General features: G+C 38.1%; 1 long non-coding RNA gene across 1 annotated transcript; it reads right to left on the bottom strand.

The window, feature by feature from the left end:
- Positions 1 to 1,951: 1,951 nt before the first annotated feature.
- Positions 1,952 to 9,518, bottom strand: LOC121417947. Its single transcript, XR_005970403.1, has 3 exons — positions 9,168 to 9,518; positions 7,920 to 7,999; positions 1,952 to 2,602 (listed from the first exon to the last, which is right to left on the bottom strand). It is a non-coding gene; the product is annotated as an uncharacterized LOC121417947 (long non-coding RNA).
- Between the last annotated feature and the right edge of the window lie 361 nt (positions 9,519 to 9,879).

A 9,879-nucleotide genomic window follows, 5' to 3' on the forward strand; every position in this document is an offset into this window, starting at 1 on the left:
TTTAAATCAATAGAGAAAAATCAGACAAGCACAATGCTGAAAATTTCATCAAAATCGGATGAAAAATAAGTTATGACATTTCAAAGTTTCACTTATTTTTAACAAAATAGCTATATGAACGAGCTAGTTACATCCAAATGAGAGAGTTTATGATGTCACTCACTCACTCTTTCTTCTGTTTTTTATTGTTTGAATTATACAATATTTCAATTTTTACGAATTTGATGATTAGGACCTACTTGCCTGAAGCACAAAATGTTAAAATAGAGGAATTCCACGTGTTCAGGGAGGAATGAAACTTCATTTCACATGACAATGACGAGAAAATAAAAATATTTCATATTTCATATAATAAAATACAAAAGAAATAGTGAGTGAGTGATGTCATCAGTTCCCTCATTTGCATACAGACCGAGATGTGCATATAACTGTTTTGTGATATGAATCGAAACTTTAAAATGTCATAACTCTCTTATTTTACATCCGATTTTGATGAAATTTTAAGTGTTAATGCTTGTTAAAATTTTCTCTTTTTATTCAAATCAAGTTTCTGTTGGGGTGGACTTGTCCTTTAAATGTGTATTGCACTTGCCAGAATCTTTAGAATTGAAGGAGGCAGTGCAGTTTAAAGTGGAAAAATTGTGACTGGATGGATATATCTCTCTACAGTTTATATTCAATATAAAAATAGAGCTACACATGAATGAAGGTATCAACATTACTAGCCCTGTGCTTAACAATATCAAGAGCCATTTGAATACAGATTATCAGTCCTCATCCATCATCATGGGGGCATCCATCATCCCACATGACGATCAATGCTTCATCAATTTGGGAATGGTGATGTATACACTACGTATGCAAAAGAAAAATATCCTTCCACACGTGCACTGATTCTGCTGGTTAACACGTTGGAGGCCGAGCTCGCTGACATGCTGGCTAGTGTCAATGGAAAACATACTTATAGCAACATCATTCAGTCGCCAATGGGTTAATACAATGGATATCATCATGGTTTCTCTAGATGGTCTCACCAAGGAGCGGTCCATGACATATACCTCATATGCATGTTGCTGGCATAATAAACTCGATTTCAAAAAGCAGAATCTGCAATGACTGCAGTCACAACGGCGAAACCGACCCCAGACCGATCAAAGCTATCGTGTTGTTTTCCAATGACATACCATCGGACGGTCTGGAGTCGGTTCCGTCGATGCGACTGTGGCTTAACTATAGGTGAGTTAATCCAAGCAAAGACATTCTGAGACCATCATTGATAGCGACCACAACACCTGAATCAATACAGGCTTCACTCCCTTCCTTTGGGTCTGCATGTCATTATCTACCATTCGTATCTAAGGAACACACATTAGGCCCACAATGAAGAAGCTTAAATAGATATGTATTATCTTTAATGGCATGTAGGAAAGGCTACTGGATATCATCACAGGTAATGTTGGCTCGATCTATTGCTTTGGTATGTGCTTCCGGAAGAGAGATGGCAACTATTAGGAACTTTACATGACCCTACAACAAGCATGTTCAATTGTTCATATCAGAAATATAAGTAACTTATATCATATCCAAACAACCTTTATTAATTTAAGCACACATCTCAAAGAATTTAACCCCCCCCCCCATAGCGTGTAGAAAAACATACGTTCCAAACAAAAAAAATAAAACCAAATGCAATTACTTCTTCCACAATCGTACATAAAATACGTCTCACACAAACACAGGCCTACAAATAAAAAAGCACTATTCGGTTTAAAGCTGAGAGAGTAGGGATTTGATGCACTTGCATTGGATATAAAAATCAAGATCTCTTCACTCTTCATTCTTCATACATGTACCTTTGAAAAATAAATCTATTCTAATATAGAAAAAATATTAGCAATGAGAATGAAGTTCACATTATGGAGGGATGTGTACATGTACATAGGCCTAATAGTTCTACATCTAAAGAAGATGAAAATAAATGGGAGCAGATTGTTCCTTTTGTTGTTTCATTGAAGTCCCTTTGTTAAAGAATTTACAATATGTTAGTTGATGTATCACCTGGCATAGTACCACAAATGTACTCAAGATCTTTGCAACTGAGTGAAGAGATTTTATAGGAATTATGTCTTACCTTCATTGCCAATTTCATGAGGTTTGGATGCATGACCATCAATCTCACGGCCTGCTTCTTCAGCTCCACCAGCCGACTGTTACACCTCTCGCACCACACCCCAAATCCACTGGACTGTCCCGTCCTGGTAACTCCAGGCCCACCGCCACCACCACCCATTACCCCACCAGGGGCACCGCCCACTGATGATGGGGGCAAAGATGCCCCTGTTGCCATCAGGCTAGGGGGTCCACCGGGAGGTAAAGGGGGAGGGGTGGGGCCAGGTTCACTGGTGGAAGGACCAGCACCGTTGATCATTCTAGCATTGGTGTTGGAGTTCATCTCTGTTCATCTATGCAGTGGACTCCCTCTGTGAAAGTGCACTCTCAATCCAGATGTAATCCAAAATTGGTAGTCCCATGTATTCCTTTTTAACAGTGGTTCTCTGAAGATGTGCGGTTCTTGAAGAAGGATCTCAGATACATCTTCAATCTGCAAATACCATAAAACCAAGAAAAGGAACAATGTGTAATTACAAAAAAAGAGCATTTATCAAAGTAAACTGAATTGAAACTATTAATGGAGACACTGTGATCACTGTAACCAACATGGACATTTGCATTCATGACTCGTGGCAGTAATAAATCACACTACAGGGCTGTACTCAATATGGTACCAAGAAGTTCACCAATATCTCGATGTTTGAACATTCTAAGCAAGATGTATAGCTATTGGAAATCAAACTATCCAGCCCCACAATCTTGAAAGGACAAGAGGCATGATTGCAGCACCAACAGAGCATGAATGCACGGACAGTGTGGAGAGTGAGTTATGTTGGGCCATGAGGTCTCTGTCGTCCATCCATGGTTGGTCTTACATACTTGTTGCATGCACAGAAGTCCTGGTGCTGTAGATCTGCCCTTCTTTTAATGTTACCAAAGTTGCAAATGTTACTTGGTGTTGAAATGCATGCTGAGGTTAAAGATGCCTTTGCCCTTGATGCTAATTGCTACATAATTGTCATTAATATCTCAACAGTACGTCAGGTTTGGCCCAAGTGTCATTCCAGAATTCCACTCACAACCAATACTGAATAAATCATCACTAAGTACTTCAACTTAGTCTGTCTACACTAGAAAGAATATATGATTTTTGTTTAAATAACAGGAGTGCCTGACAACTCTGGTATTAACCTCTGGCATTAATTTCTCCAAACTGCTTTAATATGCTCCATACATATAGGCCTATACAAAAACTTTATTTTAAATCACTTTTCCACGTCATAAATCATCCAATAGTCTTCATCTAAACCGTCTTGCTTGGACAAGGTCAGAAATATAGCTTTTACAAGTACCATAGGTCTACATGTACAATTGTGTAGGCTACATATGTGAGGTGTGGAGTGTAAATGTAGGGGGCAAGTGAGTGAGGTACTACATGAAGGTAAATGATACCAATCATTATGACTCAGATATAATTCAATTTATCTCATAGCACATTTTCATCACAATACATCCAATTACCTGGAAAGCATGGACATAGTTCCTCCATATATTCGGCTAAAATAGTCCTTGAATGTATGTACATATGCATCTTCGCCCCTTCCAATTTGCCCCAGTCTTGCATTCATAACCTTCAAATTCTCATCAGTTTGTCAAAAGAAAACTTGGTAACATAAGTCTGGTATTGTTGACTCCCAGCTATTATCTGCTAGCATGTATTTGCACTGGGGTTGTAACTGTATCTGTGTCTCTATTTGTTCACATGTAACCTCCTGTCACTATACAAGGCTGCAAACGGATAATTGAGTTTTGGCACCGGGGAGTTCAGACTTTCTCATTTGACAGTCCTGTCCCCTTGTGTATCAAAATGATCCCATTTCAGGTTTCGGGCAAATTGACTCATTAAAAGACATTCTAATATCAAGTGATATCTCACTTTTTATTGCAAGATCGGTCATTAGATGGATACTACCTTCTTTGATCTCTAATACACGTAAAACAAAATAGCACAAAACATATTTTAATGATTTACATTCTATCATTTCACATTCTTGATTAAAAAAGCGAAGTATTTTTATGTCCACTTTTTCCATTAATTTGTCCTCTCATTCTCAGTCTCTTTCTCCCCCCCCCCCCCCCTCTCACGTTTACACATACTAACTTTCTATTTTCTTCCTGATAGGCTTCTGTCCTCCAACTCAGGATAGTTGGACCATAGTGGTATTTCTTTCATGAAACCCTGATACATATTTACATTACCTTGGGCAACATTGAGTGCTCTCAATCTAATTGGATTTCAACCCACATACAGGTTAAATAAGGCAACCCTATTGCTCTTGACATGCACCACCACTAGGTGGAGTGTTTACTTAATGTTTTCCTTTCTCCTTCATGAATCAATACAATATTTGTGCTCAAACATTTCCTCTGCAATCACCCATCCAGAGTGAAAGTATGTTAAACGTAAATATTTACAATGGTAATTCATAAACATTCAGAGCTTATGCCTTTGGTATTCATCTAGGCCTGCATCTTACATCAATGAAGGTATATATACAAAATATTGATCCATTTTTCAAAATGATTTTCTACCTATTGGTGAATCTTTTTCCCAGTACAGAGATCACAAACTTGTCCAAGTGTGATCCCCTTCCCCTCCCCTCCCCTCCGGCCTGAGCTCCCCTCACCCTCTCTCATGGAATGTCATTCCATTATGTGCTAATGTTTCATTATAAGTTACTTCATGATTTCCCAGTAGGTCTTCTCCTTACATTTCAATCAATTTTACTCTCAAAAGACTAATGTATTTTCCTGCCTTATTTCTATCAAAATAAGCATAGTGGTTTTCCAACAGGTACAGTTAACAGACTAATGGTTGGCCGAAATTAAACAGAGGATAGAAATATCTCATATCCAAGTTTTAGATGGATTTTACGATGTAAAACCTTCCTAAAATAGGTAGCTACGATCATAATTTGGGCATGACCGTCAAGTTAGGAATATAAGCACTTTTTTTTGGCTCAAAGAGGTAGTATTTGGTGCTTCCTTAAGGATCTCAATGGTTCATAAATTTATTGCAGGTAAATCACTTTGTGATATGTAGGCCTACTCACAGGCCTATATATAGGCCCTATACTTTAAAATCATAGCAAACACAAAGGCTTATTCTTACATCTTTTTGCATGTTTGACTGAAAGCTTTTTGAATTCTTGTAAATTCAATAAACAAGCTTTGAATAACATTTTTACAAGTTTCTTTCATGAAACCCAGAAAGTAATTTCCTTTCCAGAGATGGCAAACAAATGATAGAGGGGCAAACTAACAATGCATACAGGGATTTGGAGAGATTTACCACCCTAGACTGTGGCATTATCCCTGTCATTATACAAAAGAAACTAGGCAGGCTTGAAATAGCCTTTACATTCTGGCTGTAAACATCCTTTGTCAGCTTTAGAATAAAGTTTTGATGTTTTAGAGCAAACACTCAAAGAATTCATTCTCCCATATGTCCATCTATCTGCATTTCCCAACTTACTTCCATGTATGTTCTCTAATCTGTGAGGGGAAATTGTGAACAGAATAACATTTTTCTGTGATTATTCCTTGTGCAATTTACTCACAAGAGACACTTAGTGTGTGTTTATGCTTCCATTGCGAGGACAGAATTCAAAACGCCGATCATAAACGAGGTTCTGGGAGTGCTGTTTATACTTAACTTTTCGAGGAGAAATCACGATCTCCAGCTGGCTTCGCAGGAAAGTGAGGTCAAATAGGACGCTCCTTTTTTCGAAAGATTTTTTTTCCGAGAGTTGTTATTACGTGGAGATAACATGGGGCAATGCGACTGTATTTGCCCGCGGATTTTCATCTCACCGGAAGCATGTACCAAATGACGTCATTTAAACACGTTTACGATCGTGGTTCTGTTTATACTTCCCCAGAAAGCCTGATTCTGGTCAAACGACGTTTACAAATGCACCTTTTTGTGAGTTTACGATCGGCATTTTGAAACAGCGTTTAAATGAAAGTAAGCATGGACGCAACCGTGTTTTGGACTAATCACGTTTGGAAACGCTGATTCTGGCCTCAAAAGTGGAAGCATAAACACGGCCTTAGAAAGCAAGGTGTGAACTGTATTTGGTCAAAAATAAATTACTTCCAAGTCAACAAGAGGAGCTTTCCAACTCACAATGGACATGTCATTGCTCCATACAATGCACCCGAACAATGTTTCTTTCACCCCTACTTCACCTACTCGACCTGTCTCCGTATCATTTTACCCACAGGAATTCACAATTGTGTGGGACTTTTGTGATAGGTTGAGAGTTTGCCTCAAATACAATGAAGGAAAGAAAGTAGACCGTAAAAAGTTGCAAAACATTCAGGAAATGGCACAGAATAGGAGCAATATTGAAAACCAAAGTCTATAAAAGAGAAAGTTAGTGTAGAATACAATTTGATATAAACCAGGACACATGCTGGGTTAATGAACATCCACCCAAAACATCCTGACTGCTACCTTTCTTATACAACAAAAGCTTTTAATAAACTTTCAAAATACCTTTTCAAGCATTCTGGTGAATCACATTCAGGATTATTTCAATGGAACAGTTCTTTCTTGATTGCCGATAAGAGCTTCCTGCATGATCCATTCTCTGCAAAAGAAGTTTGCGCAATAACATGGAACATCGAGGGGCAAACCCTCAAAACCCCAGGAAGAGGTAATCTCCTCAGATCTTGATACACTGGGAGGGAGTGATCATCTTGAATAATAAGCTTACATTTACCATAGATCTACTTTGGACTTCTAGATCAACCAGCCACCGCAACAATAGAAATTTAGTCTACATGTTTGCTAATCTAGCTGTTTTCCGATTGTAAAGAAAGGGTTCCAAGCATTTTCATTTAAATCCATCACAGATTCACAATTCACCCTATTTTTTTGCTACAGATGCATGCTTGCTGTACTTTACTTTGTAAGCTTGTAAGGGTCATGATAGATTTTGACAAATACTAAAATGAGGGTTAATAGTTCCAAAAATGCTCCTTGGGTCAAACCAAAGAAGTCTAATCACTACTGTCAATATTATGTACAAGTAGTTAACCCAAGTAAAATGAGAAGTCCTTCATCTAGTGTTTAGACTGGGGCAAAATTGAAAATCAAATAACACATGTATACTAGTCTAGGGCCCCTGCTGCCATCCAGAATGTGTGGCAACACTCCTTTCCCGAAAGGATGGAATATCGAACGGAAAATGTGCAGCTAAATCAGAGACATACTTTTCAACCAAATATCCAAATGACCAATCCATATTAAACTTCACAGGTCAATTGTTGCATAGTAGTTCCAAGTCTTAAATAGAGATGTCTGATGGGAATCTTGATAAATAGAAGACCAATGACAAATCTCTCTCAAATTACTTGCTGAAGAAAATCATAAAAATGATGATGAAAGTGCACTCATTTTCTGAATTCTGAAGAGAATCAGGTGGAAATGATCATACGAGAACTACATACAGAATAACATTATGGTAGAGGCCTCTTTCTAGTTACACTGTCTGAAGCTAAAAATCAAGGCACAATAGATTTCTCAGTTCAACTCGCTACAAATCACTTTGAATACAAATGACTGATTTCAGTCTTATATCAAGACAGCGACATTGGTAGCAAAGCAAAATGAAAATAAAACAAAATTAATTCCCCCCCCTCCACAAAAAATGAATAAAAAATAGTTCAATGCAGATGATACAACTTCCCTGTAGGCCTACAGTGTTATACAAAAAAAGGTACCAAATTCTTGCATTTACCACATATCCGCACAGCTGCAAATCCAGTAAATTGCTGATTGGTCTGCATCCACTTTGTCCTCGTTTCGTTTGTTCTCGGTCTGCATGGTCAAATCGAAGTTCGTCTACAATTCATTCTATTTACTGCGGCAGCCTGAATACTTCATGGTGGTGTTCAAGGGCTATACGTCTTCTATACTAACCATAGGGTCTTGCCTAATTGCCATTTTGCCTGTTCAACATTTCATTATTTTGTCCTCTTTCCAGTTTGGCTACATGCACATTTCTAACACCACTGACTTGGTCTGGATTATTAGAAAAAAAATTATTTAACTGAAAAAAAAAATATATCACTAGATCGCCACCTAGTCCAAGTAAAAGTCTGAAGTCCCAGAGAGCAAATTGGAAATGAAATCATCTCAACTAAACTAGATCTAACGTTAAATTCAGACCTATCACTGTTTAGATCAATCATCTATTCCACATCTAAGTATGTTAGATCTAAATAAAAAATCAAAATAAGGCACCCATGCATTAACAAATACGTATAGAAGTCTAGATCTAGTAACAGTTAGAAATTACCTCTAATCTACACTCTAGTATTTTCTAAATTAGTCTTTTAAATAGGCCAAGGTCTAGGTCTACATGTATATAGGCCTAACGCTAGCTCCAATGTTATGTTAATCCTAACTTAGTTAGAATCTTATCAAAAAATCAGATAATAATATTCACATTGTCATTGAGATTGTCCACTGACATTGTCATTGACAAGAAATTGAATAATACCCTTTTCATAAACCTATGCTCCAATTAGCCGCCTAAGAGTAATGTGAATAATTCAATAAAAATTGCGTTCACAAACTCCGAAAATAAGCCGCATTATTTTTATGAGCGCCCATCCTGAAAAAGGCGGATAATCGTCATGACAACTGGACACGCCCCCTCCGATGCGGTTGTGTTGGAAAAGGGTGACCTTGTGACCGCACCATGGCAATTATCTGCATTATTTGGAAATGCGTTCATAAACTCAAAATCTTGTCCCGATGCTGCTATTATGCGGATAATAGCAGCATCAGACTATGAGTAATGCGGATAACTCTTGTCCTCCTCCAATTTTACGACCAAATTATGCTGCTATTAGCCGCATAATTGGGTTTATGAAAGGGGTAGGATATTAGATTCTTACTGAGATCCAACATCACTAAAGTAGTTAGACCTAGTCTAATCTATAAATTCTTTTCAGTTTTGGACCGACACAAGTCTGTTTACCCCGCCATTTAGTCTACTCGTGTCGACTGCTGTCTGCAGTAAACCGTTGTTCCTAGTCTACAGTTGAAGTTCAAGCGAGGTACGGTACGGTACTCTCACGTGGATAGCCCCGGGACGCCTCCGTTCATGTTCGGGCTACCACTGTGTCCCGGGGGCTGCCGCAGTAAGTAAAGGATTCCCCTCCAAGCAGGTTAAGTTTGACTGATTAGAATAAAATTCTTCAACAATTTGAAGTAACGGTGAGTGGTGATTTATCCTTCTCCATAGCTCCCCATAGCTCGTATCTTTTGTTTCCGCCACACTACATCGAAATAATGTTCTCTATAAAGTCAACGTACGGTACGTGACGTCTCCAAGACTCGGCCGGAAGAATTTAGAGTTCGCCCCATATCCCAGCCAAGTCGAACTGCATCATCGACTTCTGGGTGACGAAAACCACCAATAATGAATAAGTGGATTTTCTGCATTAAATAGCGGTTTTAAGAGCACCCAATATTTCTTATCAGACTAATTCGAGAATACATTATTCATGTTCTTCAGCACTTCACTCTAAAAACAACTAGAATCTACTCAAATTTGAAAACATAACTTATAGGAGAGGAGTACTTTTATTTTCATTTTTTAAATGTCTACAGGTGTAATATGAACAGATTCATTATATTTACGCGAGAGAAATCTGTTTTATCCTTAAGTGCTTGAGAGGCTTTTTATT

Source organism: Lytechinus variegatus, chromosome 7 (assembly GCF_018143015.1).
Source record: "Lytechinus variegatus isolate NC3 chromosome 7, Lvar_3.0, whole genome shotgun sequence".
Taxonomy (NCBI): Eukaryota; Metazoa; Echinodermata; class Echinoidea; order Temnopleuroida; family Toxopneustidae; genus Lytechinus; species Lytechinus variegatus.